Source organism: Strix uralensis, chromosome 3 (genome assembly GCF_047716275.1).
Source record: "Strix uralensis isolate ZFMK-TIS-50842 chromosome 3, bStrUra1, whole genome shotgun sequence".
In the NCBI taxonomy this organism is placed as follows: Eukaryota; Metazoa; Chordata; class Aves; order Strigiformes; family Strigidae; genus Strix; species Strix uralensis.
This window is the reverse complement of record NC_133974.1, coordinates 26166362-26187337: the sequence shown is the minus strand read 5'-3', so window position 1 is coordinate 26187337 and position 20976 is coordinate 26166362.

The window sequence follows — 20976 nt, the reverse complement described above, 5'->3', positions numbered from 1 at the left end:
GCTTGTTAAAGCACTCATTCTGGCCTTTGTTCTTGGCTTCCAGAGCTGCTTAAGTATTCTGTATTAGCAAATCATTCACTAAAATGAGTAAAAAAGTCAGAGAAGCAGGAACAGAAACATACTCCCCAAACCGTCAAGTACCCCTTCTCTTCTTCCCATCATGAATGAGATTACTGGTGCTATAATATTTAGCTGTATTGACTTCAGTGCATTTACACCAGTGCAGATGTCCTACCTCTAGCATGATTCGTCAATACAATTACTGAAATGCTTTGTAAAATGCAAGGGAGAATCATAGCTTACCTACATGGGGAAGAAACAGGGTAAGGGTTGTGTTGCCAGCTTGCTAGAGGTTGTATGACAGCCCCTAATTAATGAAGCAGATTTTAGTAGCTCTCTGCCTTATTAAGATGTGATTTAGGAAGCAGAGTGGGCTAGCATTCAGGTCTCTGGTGTGGGAGGACAGCCTGCAGATGGCAGGTGCCGGCATGCAGCACAGTTGGTCTGTTGTGATGACCCAAAGATAAAGCTGGGCACAGGCAATTACACCCTCTACACACTGAAAATAAGTGGGCATGTAATTACGGAGCTGATGCTCCAGATATTTGAGTGGTCTTTTTTTTATGGGTGATGAGTGTATGGCCTATATTCATTTAGAAATAGCTTCTGTTTATTTTTGTAATAACTGTAATATTTTCATATGTTCTTAGCTCTGCAGTCTCTATTTTGTCCCATGAAAGGTCTAATGGTATAAAATAACTTGCTGGAGCACTATGAGTTTGTTTTTCCTCTCACACTCCAAGTTTTTGCTATACATAGTTGAAAATCAACAGAAGGACACTGCAATTTGCTAAAATCAATATAATTAGAGAAAAAAATTGATGTGCTGAAAAGACCACAATTCAGAAAATGCTGGGCATGATTGAAATGCTTAATGAGCTGATGAACTGTAGTACCCTGGATCTGGCACATCGTGGGATCCTCTGATGGAAACCTTGCCTCCAACCTGGCTCCCCAAAACACTTCTAAGCACCATTTCATGGTATTAAGGTTAATCTGTATCATGCCCACTGCCATTTCAGGGAGCTATTCATGCTGAGAAACTTGACACCAAAATGTCAGACTTGCATCTAATTTGTTCACATTATTAACATTTAGTGCTGCTGCTAAGGTGAGTGTGCAGCACTATAATAAACTCCTCCGTGAAAAGATAATTTTTCTTTTTAACAGTTTAATTCTGCTTAAAGTTGTCTGTTAAAGGGTTTTGACTTTACCTTGTTATAGACTACTTACAGTCCTATAAGCAGGTTTTGGGTTTGTCCTTTCAGAATTAAACTATGCAGTCAGGACTGGAGCCTCATGCATTAAGTTTATTACATTTGTTTTTTCTATATTCCCTCTCCTGACCAAGATCTGCCATGAAGCAGGGAATTAGGAAATGAGCCAGTCAAGGATGGCTTGATTAAGGCCTCCACTTTTTCTCTGACCTCATCCATGAGACTCAGCAAGGTGGATGCTGTGATGGATGTATCCCTGTTCCTCTGCAGGGCTCAGCTCATTTTCCCGTGCTGAGTTTGTGACAGGACAGGAGTGATGGTGTGAGACTGCGGTGGGGTAAGCAAGTCTTCTGCTGTGACTTCTGCATGGAACACTTCATAAAACAACCTTTCCTACAGTGAAGGGCCCAGACTCTTCTGCCCCCGTGTATCTTCACACGTGGTGTCTCTCAGTGGGGAAAAGAGACTGGGGACACTGCATCTCAGCTATGTGAGCTACGGGGTCTCTGCAGGAGACAATAGGCTGGGGTGAATCCTTGAGTATGTCTCACACTTCTGCATGACAGCTGACAGGTCTATAGCTTGGGAAACATGCTAATACCCACTTGGACTGTGATGCTCAGAATGCAATTTTCTCTGCTATTTGGCTTCTCAGATTATAAACTCTTAGTAAACAGAAGATTTCTGTGTAGCAAAACAAAAAGAAAAGAGGCTCAAGTTTTACCATTCCTGCAAAATTTCATATTAAATAAGAATGGTCCTGTAAAGCACATTTCTTTGCACATCTTTGTTTTTCAAAACCAACAGCATACGCTCTTCCACCTATGCCTGCTGCAAATAGCAGTGTATGTGCAGGAGTTAAGGGTTCATTTTCTCGGGAATCAACAAGAGTGGGCTGTTCCCCAGGGAAGGAGAGTCAGGAGCCAGGGTGACAGCAAGGTGGCAGGGCAGTGTCCCCACCAGCAAGGGCACAGTCCTACCATGCCCGAGCAAGGAGAGCAGGGCAGGTCCAGTGATGATAACCAGGGTCAGTCACCGCCTGGTGATGAGGCAAGTCTGAAGTCAAGTCAGCTGGTCAGAATGAGGGCCAGGCACAGGCAAACCTCTGACATGGCTCAGGCCAGGACCAAGGGCAACAGCTACAGCTTAAATACATGAATAAATCAGGGGGAGGCCCTGACAGGGCTTCTCATGTCTCTCTTGCACAGAGACAGCTTTTTTCTCAGCAGCCTGATCCCAGCTTAGATGGCTGTGGTGTATCAGAGCTGTCCACGGGCACAGGCAGTTAACACGTGGGTGGGTGGCAGAGTTTGAGACTGGGGGTGCACACAGGGCCCAGACTCAACTGTCCTGCAGGACAGGAAGACCACATCTTCTGTAGGATGTTGTCAAATGGAGAATTCATACTCTTCTTTAAGAGGATCACTACATACCTGGGGCCCAGTGACAATCAGGATTTTAGGAATTATATACGACTACCTTGTCATGATGTGTTTTTCAGGGTAAACCAGAGATGGTAACAAGATTACTATCTGTATTTTAAAAATAAAAAAACCCCCCACAACTGAAAAAGAGGTAGCCTGCATGAAACAAATGCTTTGTAGAAAGATATAACATATTCCTATTTCACTCTGGAGAGGTTTCTGAGCATTATTATCATATTGTGATGCTATGCTACAATTAATCATCCCTTTTAGTGATGGTGTAATAAACTCAGAGGTTTAGATTTTCAGCTTGAGTAAATCAATATAGGTCCATTGATTTAAGTGGAACTGTGCCAGGTGAATATCTGGCCCCAGACATCAAGTGGAGCTTGTACAGAGATGTTTAATAAGGCAAGAGACCTCTGTTTTCACAGTAGATAAATGACTTCATGGGTGATGCTAAAGTCTCTTGTGGCACCTCTCCTCCATGAAATTTTATTTTAATCACTCTCATAAAGTTCCCTTAATGGCAACAATAATGCTAAGTACCTGACACAAAGCAAAGGAAATCAGATTTCTGGTTAACTACTGGAATGAAATGTTCTCGGGTTGTTAGGCGTTTTTTGCTAGGATTTTTATTCTATTATTTCATTCCGTTTAGTAGCACTGAAAGTGCTAGTGCTTAAAAAACCAGCTTCTTCATTCCTTATGTAGATAGACCTCTGGGTGCTCATTGCGAGTGTGGCCTATAATATAAAGTGTAATTTACTTAGTTTTATCCAGAACTGTGCCATAAACCAAGGATCTTAAGAGCAACCACTCAGTTTATCCTGTCAGTAATCCTGCTCCATGTTCACCCAGTAAGAACAGATGCAACCCTACCATAAATATGAAGGAACCAAGGCAGTATTCAAATACAAAGTTGTTTAAATGGAGTTAGTTTGGAATAGTGCAGCACACTAGTGCTTATGGGATTCTGTGTGACGAAGTCTCATTTTAACCACTTCTGATGATGCTAAAATAATAAATTTAGCAGCAAAAAGCTGGTATTACTCAAAGACATAAACATTGAATAAAAACGTCTTCTCATCTCCTTGAAATATGCTTAGCTCTCAGAGAAATCAATAGGGACTGCGCATGCTCAACAATTCTGAAAATCAGATAAACATCTGTTTATTTGCCCAGATATATATATCCATGCCAAATCTGAGGCAGTCACATTTGACAAATTTGATCTTTGTCTTCAGTCAAAACTGCTTCTTGCTTGCACATATCTCCATAAAGATGTGATTAAAAATCTCAGATTCCTTTTTACTTTGTTTCATATATCATTTATACTAATTCCCTTTCGTTTGTTAGTCCATGGAAATTTGACTGAGATTAATTTTAGACAAGTTGGTAAATAATGGAAGTGGAAACAGCTTTATTGACTTCCTAAGGGTTTTTGACATGAGTTTAAATATGTTCTGAAGATGACAACCATGGAGATAAGCACCACAGGTAGCATTAACGTATCTTAGAGCAGCACTATGATTTCTATATGTAATATAATATACTTAATGTAAGTAGAATTGTATAGAAAAATTCCAGAATTTTGAGGTCTATCCAGAAACAGGAAGGTCTGACTTTTACACTTGAGTAGGATGCTCATTTGACAATACTGGGATTAATAACATTTTTGCTGAACACCTTCTACTTAAATGCACAGCATTTGAAAACAAGCAAGAACTAATTGGATTACCAGTAGTGAACAATTTGTAGCATTTGGCTTGATTCACAAAAGCAAAGATCTGTCCAGGATTCAAGGAAATTGGGGTTTGATGCAGTGTCATCCTCTCCCTCATCCTACAAGGATCTGTTGTATAACCTCAAGGTCTCCATCTGGATGGACTAGCATAAGGAGTCAGAGTCAGATTAATAGGACAATCTTATTACAACCAGACATGTTTTACTAAACTATAGAAAGAAATATGCAGGTTGGATGTCAGTAAAACTAATGAAACATTGGAATAGACTTCCTACAGACACCAGTGCATTTCTTTCACTGGAAGTTTTTAGGACTGGGGTAAGTATAGCTGACCCTTATGTAAGAGAGGTAAATGATTAGGATGACAACTCTATGTGTTTTCAAACCTTCACCTTACTCTTCTATGACCTATAATAACAAATTGTGCTACTGATCTTTGTGTCTGAGCCTATCAGCTACAGCTACTGAAGGGGAAAGGTTGATAGCTGTGTACAGCAGTGTACTGCTGCGGTGGCTGCAGCTTCTTCTGAACACAAACTGACCATGACAGCAACGAGTTGTCTTGGGTCTAAAAAGGTAATATGTCTTATTTCAAATTGCTGTAAGGCAGGAGTACTGTCTTGCTTATAGTTCATCACCATCTTGTGATGTGCTGTTTCATTCATCTCAGAAATTGTGCTGGTGAAATGGTAATATGAATTGGCTTCTATTGATGCATCTCTTGTAATTCCAGAAGTAGCATATGCATTCCCATTGTCCTGGTTTAGCTAGGAGTGGGGGGAAGCTCTAGCTGGGTTATTCAATACCATGGTGATGTCATGTCTGGGGCGCCCAAGCGCGGGAGAACCGGTGAATGCGTGTTATTTTGCGATCGCTCTCCTCACTGCTGTATTGATATTTCTTGCTCTGTTCATTGTTATTAATGTTATTGTTATTGTTGTTTGTTTTGTCGCTGTTGCACTGTTGTATTAAACCTCTCCTTATCTCAGCCCTGGGGGCTTTGTATTTCACTCCCTTTGTGGGGGAGGGGCTGTGGCCGCGTGGTCTTGGACCCCGGCAGGGTCTAAACCACCACACCCATAAACAAACTCATCCAGATCTGCTTGGGTTTCTCTTGGATGCACTCTGATAGAGGGGTTGTTACTGCCTTATCACTTTTCTTATTTACTATCACTCATCTTCAGAATAAAGGATAATCTCCTCTAATTTAGTCACCTGCTTGAGAATTCAGAGTCAATTCTCAGTGACTTATCTGAACGATATAGCTCTTCTGAATTCCCAGAAGAACATGCCACTGGCATACCTTCCTGAAAGATGCCAGAAATCTTCTCAACCTGCATAAACCTATTGCAAAGCCTGAATTTACCACTTCAGTCCAACAGAAAATTACTGTGTCCCCATATCGTGATTCCAGAAATTTACAGGAATGTGTTTTCACTCTATAATTCATAATATTGTAAATTCATAACATATAAAAAAATTAAGCCCAAATAGTGCCTCTTCCAGACAATTATGCAATGATAAATTCCCATGCTAGTATTACATAGTCAGTTTTTATATTGGTCTGCTCTTTACCAGTCACCTGGCATCCGATGTAAGGAACTATTTTTCACATAGGCAAAGGAATTTATTTCCATAAGTTTTCAGACACTTCAATTACTATGGCTTTGGTTTCACTTGCAAGTGCATTTCATAGTTATATTAGTGTTGCTCTGTCATATTGCTCTGTCATAGCAGTAATATTTTCTTGCATAGCATGTGGAGTTGTTCCTCCTACTCTCTAAGATAGTCCCACAAACTACTTCTATAGTAAATAAAATCACCACACCAAGGCACAATTTGAGCACTGATGCATCATCATCCATAAGCTCCCTGGCACAATTCTGACCTGTGCCAGCTTGTTCTGTCCTAGACCATGCTTGGCCATGGTTTGAGAGATTGCATGGAGCATACAGACAGATGTTGTATTGTGCCACTCGTTTTCAGGTCCAGAGAACAAGCTATTTCCTAAAGAGTAAACATAGCTGTAGTCTCCTGATCAATGTTTGAATCACAAACTGAGTTGAGTGCAGCTTCCTTCATGCTGGGAGAGCTCTCTTTCTTCTGCCTCACCCTGCATTATAACAACATTATCAAAAGTCCAGTGCCTTTCCTTTACCTCACTGCCCTCAAAATTCTCTTTCTGGACTGCTGTTCTCCTCAGCTCCTGTAACTAGTGAAAGCATAAATCTCAAGGGTGTTGGTAGGCACCTTCCCTTTCCTAAACTTGTTGCCTCAAGCCTCTCACTGTGGTCCTGCCATTTCCATTCCCTTCCTTCCCTCCCTGGCAATGCACTGACTCAGCTGTCAGCACTAAGGTTGTAGTGATCACCTTTTTGGTGGGCAAACATGGCAGTAAGTTTCTGAAATGATGATGAAAGCTGTTGAAGAACAGCACAGAAACAGCTCCCTGCCTGTGGTCAGTACTCCTAGGTCCAAATTCACTTTCCCCCCTTTTTTTTTTTTTCCTGAGGCCGAAAAAAGATCTTCATGTAACTTTTACCTTATGCTTATTTCTATCACTGTCCTCTTTTGTCTGATTCTTCAGCCCCATCCTGTAGGCTGTCATTGTGACACAACCCATTCCTAGAAGTGAAGGGGGTGCCGATTTCAGCACTAATGCCTATGCCAATTGCTCTTTCTTGGGAGCTCCCATAGATGTGTATATATATATATATATATCTCAAGGGGTTTTTTGGTGGATGTGCCAGAAGTTCAAAACCAACCTGTGAAGGTTTTATAACTGTAAGATGGATGTTGATGGTACTGTGTGAAACAGTCTGTAATTGTAACACCTTTACAGATGTCAACACTAACCCTCACATACTACTTTACCTCCCATTTTTATGTGCTACCTAGCAAAAGAGGAATCTCTGTGTGCTCCCGAAGAGAGACTCTGTGTGGGACTTTGAATCCAAGATTTATCCCCTACATCGTGACCTTGACTTAGCTCATTTGCTGCAGCTAGATATACTAAGATGAAAGGCTGGACTTCTGTATAGGCTGTCAGCATGCTACAGGTTTCATGAAGTCAAAATGGTACAAAGTGACTCAGATCCCTTTCTAGTTGTAGCTAAAAGATTCCAGCCTGCTGTAGTCTCCAACTCTCTCTTTCGTCAGACATATTGAAAATCCAGAAGGCAGCTTCTGAATCTACTTCAAAACCAAAAGCAGCTTCTGTCACCATCCCTGGACTTTCTGCTGTGTATTTTCTCAAAACACTATAATGGGTTGGTTGTTTTTTAAGATAGAATAACCAGCAGAGAGTGAAAACTACAGATTATACTTATTTAACAACTGATACTGTTGAAAGCTCTAAACATTTGACTGAATGCATCTCCCTTTTCTTAGTACTGGAATAGTTTTCTGCTGTGGAAGGGGAAAAATGCTTTATTAACTTTAGAAAATATTCATAATATAGTGCACTAAAGATCTGAAAGGTGCCTGCAAGGTCTGCTTTGTTATCTGAAATGAGTGAACCAGATACAATTATATGGGTAAACCTCAAATAAATTATTCAAAACATTGAAATAACTTCCTTCTGTTATGTATATCTTCCTTACTCAACTTTTAAAGGAAAGCTTCTGTCCTTAGTAACATTAACACTCATTGGGGAAGCCTTGTATTGAAATAACAGCTGCCCCTTTCAAGTGAAGTACCTAATTGTGTTCCTCTCACACAATTAGGTTACAAACTTGGCTAAAAACATAGTATGTGAAACCAAGCCCAAGTGAAAATGTGCTTGTTCAGGAAAACTGCATATCACCAAAACAAAGTCCTGTACTCCTTTAAAGTTTCTTTCATCTGGTGAAAATAAGCTGTGTTTTTATAAGTTATAATCATCCTAGAAAAACTTTTCTATTGGCTCTAAACTCAAGACCAGACTCATAGTAAAGTTGATTGGGTGTCGCATCCTGTCATCTCAAGTCATCTCTTGACCATTTCAAGTTGTCTCTCACATCAGGATAGGTATGTTTAGTTACATCAGTAAGAGTTTATCAGTGTGAACATGGGCTTACAAACCGCACCACCAGGACTTGCAAGTTTCCTTAGCAAAATGTGCTCTATGCTTTGCCACATAGATTGCCATCTTATACTTCTTAGATTTCTGATATTCAGAACATACTTTGAGTGAAACATATTACTTTGTGCTGTGATACTGTACTGAGGTATCACCTTCCATGTTATTAGTGAACCAATGTTAACTTCACCACTCTCACCAAAATATAAAATTTTTCAGGCAGCTAAAAGCTTCAAATCTTCTTCTGTTCCTGGATTCAATGACTCTCTGGCTACCCTTTACAAATTTTATATTTATAGAAATTTCCTCTTGCCTGTCAGGTATTTATGGGATAGCCTTATCAGAGACTGACTCCAGCAAACTCTATGGATAGCAATGAATTCAAATGAGGATGAAGATCCCATTACAAACTCTCCTTCTATTGATTTCACTAAAAAATAATTTTCTGCCATAAATAAGGAACTTAAACATTTTATGTGGGCCTAAGTAACTGGGTCTACTTATCTGCTGATAGTGGTGTTACATTCGTACAGTAAGCTGTACAATAATTTATAAACTGTACTTATCTCAACCAGCTGAATTCAAGGACCAAGAGGATGCAGAAAAAATAGAAGTCTCTTTCCAGGATCAGAACTAGGTAGAAGTGCAGTGATGCAGCTCTTTTTTACATGTATTCATTTGGAGATCATTTCTGAAAGGGAGAGGAGTAGGTGACAGCATTATTTCATTATAGCTAAGGCACTAGGAGAACAGTTTGGTGACTGCTACAAGAATTAAGTCATGACTATCCTTAGAAAAAGCCAGATGGATGTGACATTGTTATTAGTCATGTTTTAAAGGAGGAAGTAAGGAAGTAAAGCAAAGGACGAGATTAATTTGAGGATACCTAGGAAATTGAGTGGATCCCATAGTGTGTGAACATGTATCCTCTGATATATTAGAGCCTTTCTGTGGTAAAATGGCTCCAGCATAGTATTTTTAAGTTGGTTTTAGCAAGAACCAGCAACTAGAAGGTACATCAAAGAAAAATACTTGAAAGGTCAACCTGGTGGAACTGAGACGGACTTAAAGAATGGGTATAGAACTATTACAGTGCTATGCCAAATGATATATAAAGGGGCATATATACTTCTACAGGGGAGTATGCACAGTGTGAGGTAAATGCATATGTTGTAATTTTCACCAAGAAAAACAAACAAGCAAACATATAACAGGAAATGTCTCGGACAAAAAGGCTTTTTTTTTTTTTTTTTTTTTTTTTTTTTTTTGTGTAACAACCAGAACATCTTAGGTAGAGGCTGCCCACCAGGCTTGAATCAACCTGCCCATGAAAGGTGAACAGTTTTTATAGTTCAGCTGACTCCATTCTTTTTCTGAGTAAAGGTGAAATCTCTGAAGACTGATAAAGCAAATTCAGCAGGAAAAATACTTTGATACTGGATCTTGTCTATTCTATAATGACAGGTTTTGTTGGGATGAAATTATTCAAGATACTGCACTAAATGGCAGAGGAGATTTTTCATTCTTCTGAAATGTAATGTGAAGGAGAATTATGTGACACAAGGGCATTCAAAAACCTCAAACCTCTTTGTGGGTAGAGCTGGAAAAAACATGGAGTTACAGTAAGACAAGTAATATTTCTGAGCTCACAGGGGGAGAACTGATAAAGCAAAGAAGGTGTTTTGGGATAATAAACACTAGCAAGGAGAGTTTTTCTGGTGCAGAAAACCTACTTCTTAAAATTAACTTAAGTAATTTCAAAAGACACTATGCAACTCTGTATGTACTAGAAGAATGAAAAAAATTATGAGTACACGTTCTTAAATTTAATGTTCTCATTGATTTTCCACCTTTCTCAGGTTGCCTTCTGGAGAAATGACACCTCATGATATAATGCTGTCATATGCTCACATATTTTCTGGCAAAAATGGTAAGGTTACTTCTTAGCCTAATGGTCCAGTCCCATTTACCTTGGTACAAAATCCAAATAAATATAAAATGCTTTAAAATCCTGTTGAAATTATCTAGTGAAAGAATGGCAAAGGGCCCATACAAACCCTGGTTTTGAGATGTAAAGTCACTGAGCAACATACAGGTAGTTGTACATAGCTGTGGAGCTGCTGGGGATATCTGGTGCCTGTTGGCCTCTAAACACTAATTGGGATTATTCTCTGACACTACCTGTTCTGCTGCAATGATGGCTGATCCCATTAAACATCCCAAAGCTGAAAGGCTTCTCAAATCACTTAGAATCATGACAGCTTCCACTTCTTCTGAACTATGTGTTCTGGGCTAAAATCAGTACTGAATCTTTCGCTAAAACATCACCTTAATCATTTTAACAACTCAGTTCTCAAGTTCCTGCTCTAGTGATTTTTCAGTGTCTACAGAACATCAGGGGTTCAAGTTATCAGGCTCTTACTCGTTTTTGCATCTTGAAGATCCTTCTTCCTTTGGTACTTAGTTTCTTGTTTCCTAGCTGGTTATTGATTAGTTTTCCTTCATAATGCAGGAGTTAGAAAAATAGTGTCCTAACACTTTTAAAACTCAAGGGAAAAAACCAAGCAACATTATCCAATGTACTGAAGAAAGTCTTCTTTGAAGGCAGAACTGCTTAAATGAAAAGACTTCTATTATTTTGAAAGTAAATGGATATTAAGCATGATTAGATGCTAGAAAAGACTTCCTTTGGCATACAAGATGGCTATACAATTATTGACTTCAAAGTAGTAATTTAGTTAAAAATAGATGCAAACTGTGTAACTCCTCTGCCACCTGGCATGTGCTCCAAGGGTTGAACTTTCAGTACTTTATCAAATTGTTATCAATATAATGTTTTCTCAAATCCATATTCTGAGACAAATTATCATGGGAATTGTGAATTTAAAAATATTTAAATTTTAAATTATTCCTTTTTAAGAGCAGCACATCCTGTACAATTATTTGTATCTGAATCACTCTCTTCTGGCACTCTCTTAAATGAGGCATTTTCTCAAATAATCTAACCTAAACTGACAAGTCAAAATGTATGAATTTCCTAAGCATATTTCCAGATGGGAGCCGCTAGTAGTTATAATTACTTGTTAGTTAATATTGTACACAGAACAATTATGTTTGGAGAATTATATAACCTTGGACTGGTCTGCAATAAGCTTGCAAATTTAGAAAGCAATGAATGACCTCTGAACATGGCTAAGACAAAAAATAATTAACAAAGAAATCTCCTGATGTGCTGTAACATACCCTGGTTCGCAGCTAACCATTATTTTCTGTTTTAAATGTTAGCAGTTAGACTATATCTACTTTGTCTTCTATGTATGTCACCATAAAATCAATAAAACTCATAAATAGCAATTAAAATGTAATAACAATCCCACTCAAGCTTTTTTTTTTAAGCAATATGAACAAGTAAGATGATGATCATTATCACCTCTATTAATTTTTCCCCATAGTAGGGTAGATTTGCATACTTATGCCACAGATATTTCACTGAGTAATACAAGCCTCCCCTTTGCCATATCCTTAGCCATGGGGGTGCACACCTGGTCCAAAATGATTCAGTTATTCATGTCAACAGAGATGTTTTAAGCTAGCACACTTTGCTTTGCACTTGCAATGGGCAAGGCACCAGGCGTCAGAGACACCGTCTTTGCCTCTGTCTCATGACATGACTAAGGTGACTCTTACACCAATGTCATCCAAATATAAAGATGGGTCTGGGCCAGAGTTCACAAGCTGTGATCAGCATCCCACTAGTAATATGCAAGTTACTCCAAAGATGTGCATAAATCCTGTTTGAGCAGCCAAACATCTCCTTCTGTGCATGTACCCAACCTAGCACAGTGCCAGGAGCTTTTGCTGCTGATACTGTCATTAATGCTCTTACCTAAGCAAACTGCATTTAGAAAGTGCTATGTAGGATGTTCTTCACTGTTGATATTTATAGTTTGCTAAGTATCACACTACAATCAAGTGTTTCAGAAAGACTGTTTCAATAAAAGGGAGTTCTGACCCTACTCAGATTGTAATGTGAATTTATGTTTTTTTCAGTGTTTCAGTCTGGGAAAGAAGAAGCATGAATCTGCAGTGCAAGAAATAAGAGGAGAATCTGTCCTGTAAACCTAATGTGAAATTACTGATGAAAAAGGAAGATTTTTTTTTTCTGTATTTGAAAATATTTGTGCATATTATCAGGTAATGCCATTTTTCTCTACTTCTTGGTATTAAAACAATCAAAAGAAATAAGGAGTTATACAGCACAATAAACACAGAAGTCTTGCTGTGACATCCAATACAGTTGCAGAACTGACTGCTAATGTGGTATTCCAAGACAGAATCTGAACTGATGGTTTACTATGAATAATGTATTTGTCAAAACTGGTCTAGACCTGTTCACAAATTGCTGGACTATGATTTTTTTTGTTTTCTTACTCACGTTGGAACAAAATTTTATACTGAAAGCTTTGACATGAACAATTTTTGGCTATCTAAGACCTGTATGTTCCATTGTTGGCATGAATATTTGGAATTCCCTATTTGATTGGCCTTTGAACAACCAAATAAATTATACGGTATCCTTTTGTCCCTTAACTGAGTTCTAAAAAATGCAGAAATATTCTTTGCTTGTTTTTTAAAATAATCTGCTTCTATCCAATATGCAGGAAGATAGTATTGTAGAAATATATTTTAGGAACAGGAAGTTATAGCTCAAAGGATTATAAAGACATTTAAAGCCCATCTTCTTTTTTCTCTCTTCCTTTTCCTTTAAAATTGCTTCCTGGATAAGGAAACAATAAAGTTATAAGCTGGATTTATTAGCTGTCTTGAATACGTTCAATTTTCTCTTCACTCAAAAAAGCAAAGCAACAAAAAGCCTGTTTGGCTTCAGCATTCTCTGGTTAAAGAGTCTAAGCTGCAGGACTTTGGCCAGTTGTTTTCTTTTGAGGTAAGGCAAGCTAAGCTCATAGATCTCCCTACCCTTCAGCCCCAAAGACTTCATGATGATGAGGTAGTCCAGGGACTTCTGCGTAGGAGAGCATTAGTTTTCTGACAAACACTTGGAAAACTAGTGCCTGTCTTCTCACTCAGCAGTCTCTCTTGGTTTCCATTGCTCTATATAAAATTTTTTTTTTCAAGAAACACAGACATCATATTTGATAGTCTTTGGTTTATATCATAGTATATTTCCTCCACATATTTAATGACGGATGAAAAGGATGTCTCTGTTTCATATTGTTTATCAGATCAGATAACTACAGCTATAATTGCTGTTAAATCCAAGTATTGCAAACAGAGATTGTGAGCCTGGAACTGGTATTAAGGCACATAGTAGGAGCTTTACACTGGTGACTGATAGGTTTATAGGGCCAGTTCATTTGTTATGTCAGTGGCCAGATTTAGTGATCACTAAAATACCTTAAAGGTCTATGACCTTTGCTGTTGCTTGATTATGTCTCATAGTGTACTCATACTAAGTGGTCATTTGGAGGTTTGCTTGTGAATTATCTTGTTCTCCAGTTGTGTCCCTTCCTTGTAACAAAGTTGATTTAAAGAAGGCACTATGTACTGCTGTAAATGTTTAGAAACTGCAAACCAGAGAAATGATTGTTATTAACTACAACATTGCTTTTTACCAAAGCTGAGTATAATGCCCAGTAAAATAAGCCTGGATGCCTGTTTCACTGTGGCTGAAGTTATTTGCCTTTTTATTCAGAGAATAACATCTTTCAAGAGATGATTCATAAAGTAATACATTTTGAAGTATGCACTATTTTTCATCAATGTGCAAGATCAGCCTTATTACATCTTATTATATGGGTCATGTAGACATAACCAGAAAAGCAAGAAATCAAAGTTTAGGATTTCTAAATAGCTTTAATAGAATGCCCCACTTTTTGGACATTTCTGTTTTAATACTCTGTGTGCCAAAAGTCCAGGAAGCCAGAAATACTGAGGGATATAGATGAGCCTGTAATAATAGTGGACATGTGTGGCTGACAGAATGTGTGACTTGACAACTGTCATGTCCAAATTCAATTCTAAAATATAACAAGTGAACTATTTACTGACATTTATGATGCATTTTAATAGTCTTATTCTATTTTTAGTGTGGGTTTCCCATTCCCAATTTTTGCGTCTTTAATTTGTATTTCATATTTACTTGGCAAATGGCCAGATCTGAAAAAGTTCTTGGGCAGCTAGAGTGCCACTTTGTTGGAATTTAGGAACATGAGTCCAAAAATTATGTCCACAAAAAATGTCTACCCAGATAAGTGTCTGAGCATATAGGAAAGATTAAGATGGTGAAGTACCCTAGAGCTTCAAGTTTAGTGACAAAGCCACCCCAGCTCAACAGTGTCCTGCCACCTGTTTAACATTCGTGTTTGTTCAACATTCACAAAAGTAGGAATTTCAGTGCCTGGGGTCTAAGAATGTTCAGAAGAAACCTTACAAACCCTCATCATATTGAATTCAGCAGTAAATGTTCAATGCGGTTGTATTTATTTAAAAGCACAGTTAAGGAAGGTAGTGCTGCCCACTGATATTAAGGAGAACTGTGAGTGAGTGTGGAGAAGGTTAATCTCAATTTATTTTATATTTGCACAAGAAATTAAAGACCTGCATTCTATCCCCTTAAAAACATCTTTTTCTGCCAAGTTAAAGACTATGCTAAGAAAGATATTTTCTCCAGCCTTCTGCTGTAGCCGTAACATGGTACAGCAAAGAGTGCAAGGTTCACAGGTAATGAAAGGAAACAAGTGAGCAGGAAATTATCTCCCAATCAGTGTTTACTTTAAAACTGTATATTTACTGGAAGGGGGAAATCCTGAGGCTGTGTCTCAGTACTGCTGAAAGATAGTGTCAAGGAATCTTTCAAAGCCAGATGAATAAACAGTTTTAGAAGTAGAAACCAGAACCCAGGACTGTTCTCTTTCACCCTCATGAAATTATAATCTCAGCTGTGCATTTCATTATGAAAGGTGGAGCATACCTGGTAAATATGTGGATTTATTGCTGGACTCACATTTAGGGCAATAACAGAGGCAGGGAGAAAAAGATGTGTTTTGTAATGGTTTCCGATGTAGGAGCACTCTTCAAGTATTGTTAGGTACATACTGTATAGATGGACAAATAATCTCTTACAAAGGTATGAATCATTCAACTGACAGCGTACAGTGTTAAATCCAACAAGTGCTTCTGGTCAGAGAATCCAAGAGCTGGAAACAGCTCTGAGAGGCAACATTTCAGATGCACCCATTCCAGTACTGGAAGCTTTTCCACTTGGTGTGTACATGCCGTGAAAACATGCCTATACCACCTCATCTACTTTATGGAGATTTTAGCTGTTTAATTCAGATTTATGAAATATACGTGTAGAGATAATGCCAAAAATTAGTGCTATTTTGAAGGGGGTCTTCCCACTCTCAGAGGTTCTGCATGTTCTGCATGTTGCTAATTATTTCAGTCTCTTTTTTCCCTGTATTTCTTATTGCCTAGGGAAAATATATTTAAATGGCATTTTTTATTGGTATGACTGCAGCTGATACAGATATTGGAAGGGAAAACTATCATAATCTGAATTTGTGACAGGAAGATTATTGAAGTTCTATTTAAAAAGCCCCTGAAAATATGTCCAAAATGTCTAAAAAAATACTGAGTTTCATAAATTATACTCCAGTGAAGATGAGAAAGTACTTTTCCTCTTCAGAAAGTATACAGCAAAAGCAGTCTTGCAATTGTAAAACAAAATGTCACCTTTCTCTTCAGGTTAGTCATTCAGGATGAAACTTGAGGTTTTGATTCGGATTTTAGTGATGTGAATGACATAGAGCTATGGTCCTCTGTCACATGTCATGGAATCATAAACACTGGTCCTAGAAGTGACCTCAAGAGCTTATTGTGTCCATCAGCCTGTTCCAAGGCCAGATAAAATGTCTTTCCCTCTTTCCGAAAAGATTTGTCTAACCTATTTTTAAATATCTTTGATGATGGAGATTTCACAACCTCTTTATTCAGTACCTTTGAAATCCAGCAACAAGTACCAAAGTATTCTGAATTTCTTTGGCTTGCTTGTTGCACTGAGAATGAACTCAAATTTCAATTTACCAGCTGACTTCACTGGATCCTCACTAAAATGGGTGTCTGTGGTGCAGACAAGAGCTTGACTGAGGGATCTATGGAAAGAGAGATTTGAATCCCATCACAATCAATAGCTCTTTAAACCCCGAGGAATCCTGCTGATATCAGTGAGGATATCCATGGAACATATTGTTATCCAGTATAAAAATGGAGACCAGAATCTGTCCCTTTGATAAAATTGATAAGGCAAGAAGTTTCTTTTGGACTTATGTTTAGACATGGCTTTGAATAAGCCATATCTAAATGGTTTGAATATGGCTTTGAATAAGTCATACATTTAGATATGGCTTTGAATAAGCCATATCTCATTCTGCATGACATTGTTAACAGCAACAGAGGTATTGGCCAAAATAATAAAAATGATATCTATATTATGGTAATTGCATTCTGATACAAACACAAGGGTCTAATTTCCTGTAGTAGTGGTAATATAGTACCTCTACTACAAAATAGACTTATATTTCATGTTGGCATTTCTTGTATAAATGGATGAAAAATCCTAATTCAGTTTTTGATGTAGTTTTGCAGTCAAACACTTGATTTGCATAATTGGGGTGACAGATGCACTTTATTGTAGCAGCAAAACCACTTTGTAGCACATTTTGTAAAATGGTACAATGGGCCTGGATCTTGGCCAACATCAATAATGGAATAATAAACTTATAAAGTAGCAGGCAATTGCAGTTGTTTTAATGAAAAAGCCAATTCTCATGGCTGTTCTGAGGTTCAACAGTTGCTCTTAGGACATGGGACTTTTAGAAAAGATTCTCAAACATTTTTGTTTGAGAGAAGTAAGAAAGGACACAGGAAAATAAGATTCTGAGAGTCTCACAGCACAAACCCCACCATGTCATGCACTGCTGCCAGAGAAAGCACTGGATCATTATTGAGCCACCACTCATAGGAGCAAGTCTTTTTGTACAGCCCTGTAAACCAAGCAACCCTTTCAAAAATTGTTCTCCAGCCCTATCGGAAGTCAGACAGGAAAATACAGCCTAGTCCACTCTGTAGGATTTTTCTGCACTAATGCTTTCCTCAAATTTCTCAGCAGAGATTTGTTTACACAGCTTTCTTGATTCATTGTTTCCATCCTGAGTGGGACAAATCTAGGAAAAAAGCAGCATCCCTCACTCGAGTTCTGTGAAAAATGTCAGTGCATGTCAGGCTATTAAGACAGGTTGGTATTGATGTGATTTCTCTTTCTGACAGTTGATCAAATGCTCACCTATCAAAAATCACTGCCTCTCACAGCTGCTCCTTTGAAGAGAACCTGCAATATAATGCTCTTGAACTGTGATTTTGTTTGAGATACATTAGTCTTTGGGGGTTTGTTTTTACTCAGTGAGTAAGTAGGCAGAAGACACTTGCTGAAAACAAAATAGGCTGATGAATGCAATCCGGGTGAGGTAATTGAAATTATAACTGTGAACAGAATCAATGTGCAATCAGAATAATATTTTCTTACTGAGAAAGTGAATGCACCAGAGAAGACCGCAATGTCACTTTAGCACAGGTTGCTGGCCTTTCTATTTCTTTAACAGCTTGTGCACACCATCATTTCTTAGACATAAACATGGATAGGAAGAGAGTGATAACAGAATGCAAACTCTTGAACACATTTCTTATCATTAACAACCACTGCCATTTATTTCTTAGGTCAAACTGTGCACTTTTCTCCAAAGAAATTCATATCTGATTTGACACTTAACTCAAAATCCCTCAAAAACATTAGAAAAACAACCATTGACTTCAACTTTGACTTTAAAGGGTCTCCGGGTCCAGTTCTAGGTAACCAGCAATGGAACATGGAAGGAGAAGAAATTTTATAAATATATTTTTTTAAAACAAGTGACACAAAAGATGTAAATTGGTCTATCCTGTACAAGTTATAATGCTCTTTGAGAAAGTTTCACTTATAGCTTTTTCAAACTTATGGAACCATATCAAACTAAGGAACCATGTAATAAAAAGTAGGACGTAATAGTGACTCAGGTTATAGACACATTTAAGATCTGATAGTGATTTTAAATATGATTGTTTCATATCTCCAAATAATAAGTTTATTTTCTAAATGCAGAAATCTAAGAAACATTGACATGTGACAATTGTCCCATGTCCCATATTAAAAAAAAGTCAAAGGATGATCTGTGGAACTACTGCTAAATGGTCAGTCTCACTTCAGTCCCTGGGAAATCATGGAGTATGTAATTTTGGGACACCCTTTTTGGCACCTGAAGGAGAAGAAAGAGATGGGAACCATCAGCATGGATTTCCCAAGTATAAATTATGCCTGGACAATGTGATTGCTGTCTATAATAAAATGACTGGATGTCAAGGTAGAGAGATCACGGTGGATGTCAATTACATCTACTTTAGTGCAGCTTTCAACAGTGTAGATTGAGGGTATGCTTATGCGCCTTTAGTTAGCACTCATTGGACATGATCTAGAATACAGTGCCTAAATTTCCTCCCCTCCTGAACTTCCCCCATGCAACATGAATTTTAATAAACTGGAACAAGTTCAGTGGAGGCCACCAGGATGGTGAGGGCTAGATCACTTGCCCTGTGAGGAGACACTGAAGGAACTGAGCTTATTTAGCTTGGAGAAGAGATGGCTTCGGGAGGATCTAACAGCAGTCGCAGTCTACAGGGAAATTATCAAGGAAGTTGAGTGACAATGTCATAAGCTGAGACAAGAGAGGTTCATGCTGTATATAAAAAGAAACCTTTTCCCCATGAGAACAGGCCAGCACTGGAGCAGATTGGCCAGAGAGGTTGTGTGGTTTCCATCCTTGGAGTTTTTAAAGACCTGACTGGATAAAGCCCTGAGCAACCTATTCTGATCCCATAGCTGACCCTGGTTTGAAGTTGGACTAGAGATCCTTCCAGCCTAAAAGAGTCTGTGATTGCCTGATTGTAAATTGAGTGGCCACTCAGAGCTGACAGGATGGTCACCATTGACTATCAGTCATCTTTACTGTGACTATTTATGTGATGATAAATGCAAACTGTTCCTGGACTTACAGAAAGAATAATGGTTTTAAAACCATTTAAAGTTAGTCAATTCTCTATTTAAATAATGAGTCTAGATGTAGTAGTGAGTTTACATGATCCTGCTTGAGCAGGGGAGTTGGACCAGGGGACCTCAAGACATTCCATCTGACTTCAAACATTTTGTGATTCTGCAATTCTATGATTTTGTCTTTGTTCAAATGAGTGGATGTGTTGTATAGTATACCTTTTATATATTTTACTTTTTTTTTTTTTTTTTTTTAAATCTGGAATAAACAAGACTTAGAAATGTAGATTATGCAATTTTTTAATTGATATTGAAGAGAAGATTGCTGAAGGACAAAAACTCATTATCATGCTTATGGTATATATATAAGCATTCTTAGGGTTTGAAGGGTCCAGTTTCCCTCTCACTTCAGTGTGTATGAGCCAGGAACAAAAATACCAAAATCTATGGAATTTCAAAAGTATAAAACTTTTCCAATAAGAGAATAAGAATTTGTCTTCAAGAAGTACCAAAGTACCAATTGCTGTAAGAATCAGATTTCTTTGAATTAGATTATTTCCACATAAAAGCTTGATATATTGCTCAGATTCAAAAAATGCCAACTAAAAGCAGGTATGAAGAATTATACTATTTTTGCATTATTTGTAAATGAGATAGAAAATGAAGATATTCTGACTGAAGAATAGCAAAATACATAAAAGAACCTACTTCCATGGTTTTGGCAATTGCAATTTTCATTTTTAAACAGTAACTCACTACTTGATCTCGGGTCACATAGCGCTTAGCGGTCGACATAGTGCTTAGTGCTTAGGCATATGGTGTAGTTGGGAACTGTCAGTGCTAGGTTAACGGTTGGACTAGATGATCTTCAAGGTCCTTTCCAACCTAGATGATTCTGTGATTCTGTGATCTTTTTTTTCTCTTAAATCTTTCTCCAGAATGTCCTGTTACTGTTCCAAACTGCTCATCCTCCAGATAAATCAACAAAGTTAATATTATTCATAACTCTTAAGTTAACTTTGAAAATATAAGTATACTGAAGTTAATGAACATGTTTGTTTAACTACTCAGAAAGACCACAATGAGAGAATTGCATCTTTTTAAAGGAAAACAGGATGGGAACGGTGTGTTTGGACTGCAGTCATGCAGCCATACATACGTCCTATTGGTCTTACATCAGCACTGGTCTTTAATAGCTCTGTTCCTTCTCTGTTAGTCAATTCTTATGCAAAGAATATGCTTTTAAGTATTTATCCTCCACTGAAGACTCTTATCCATGCTTGTTTCCACATGATTTCTTTTTTCTTGAA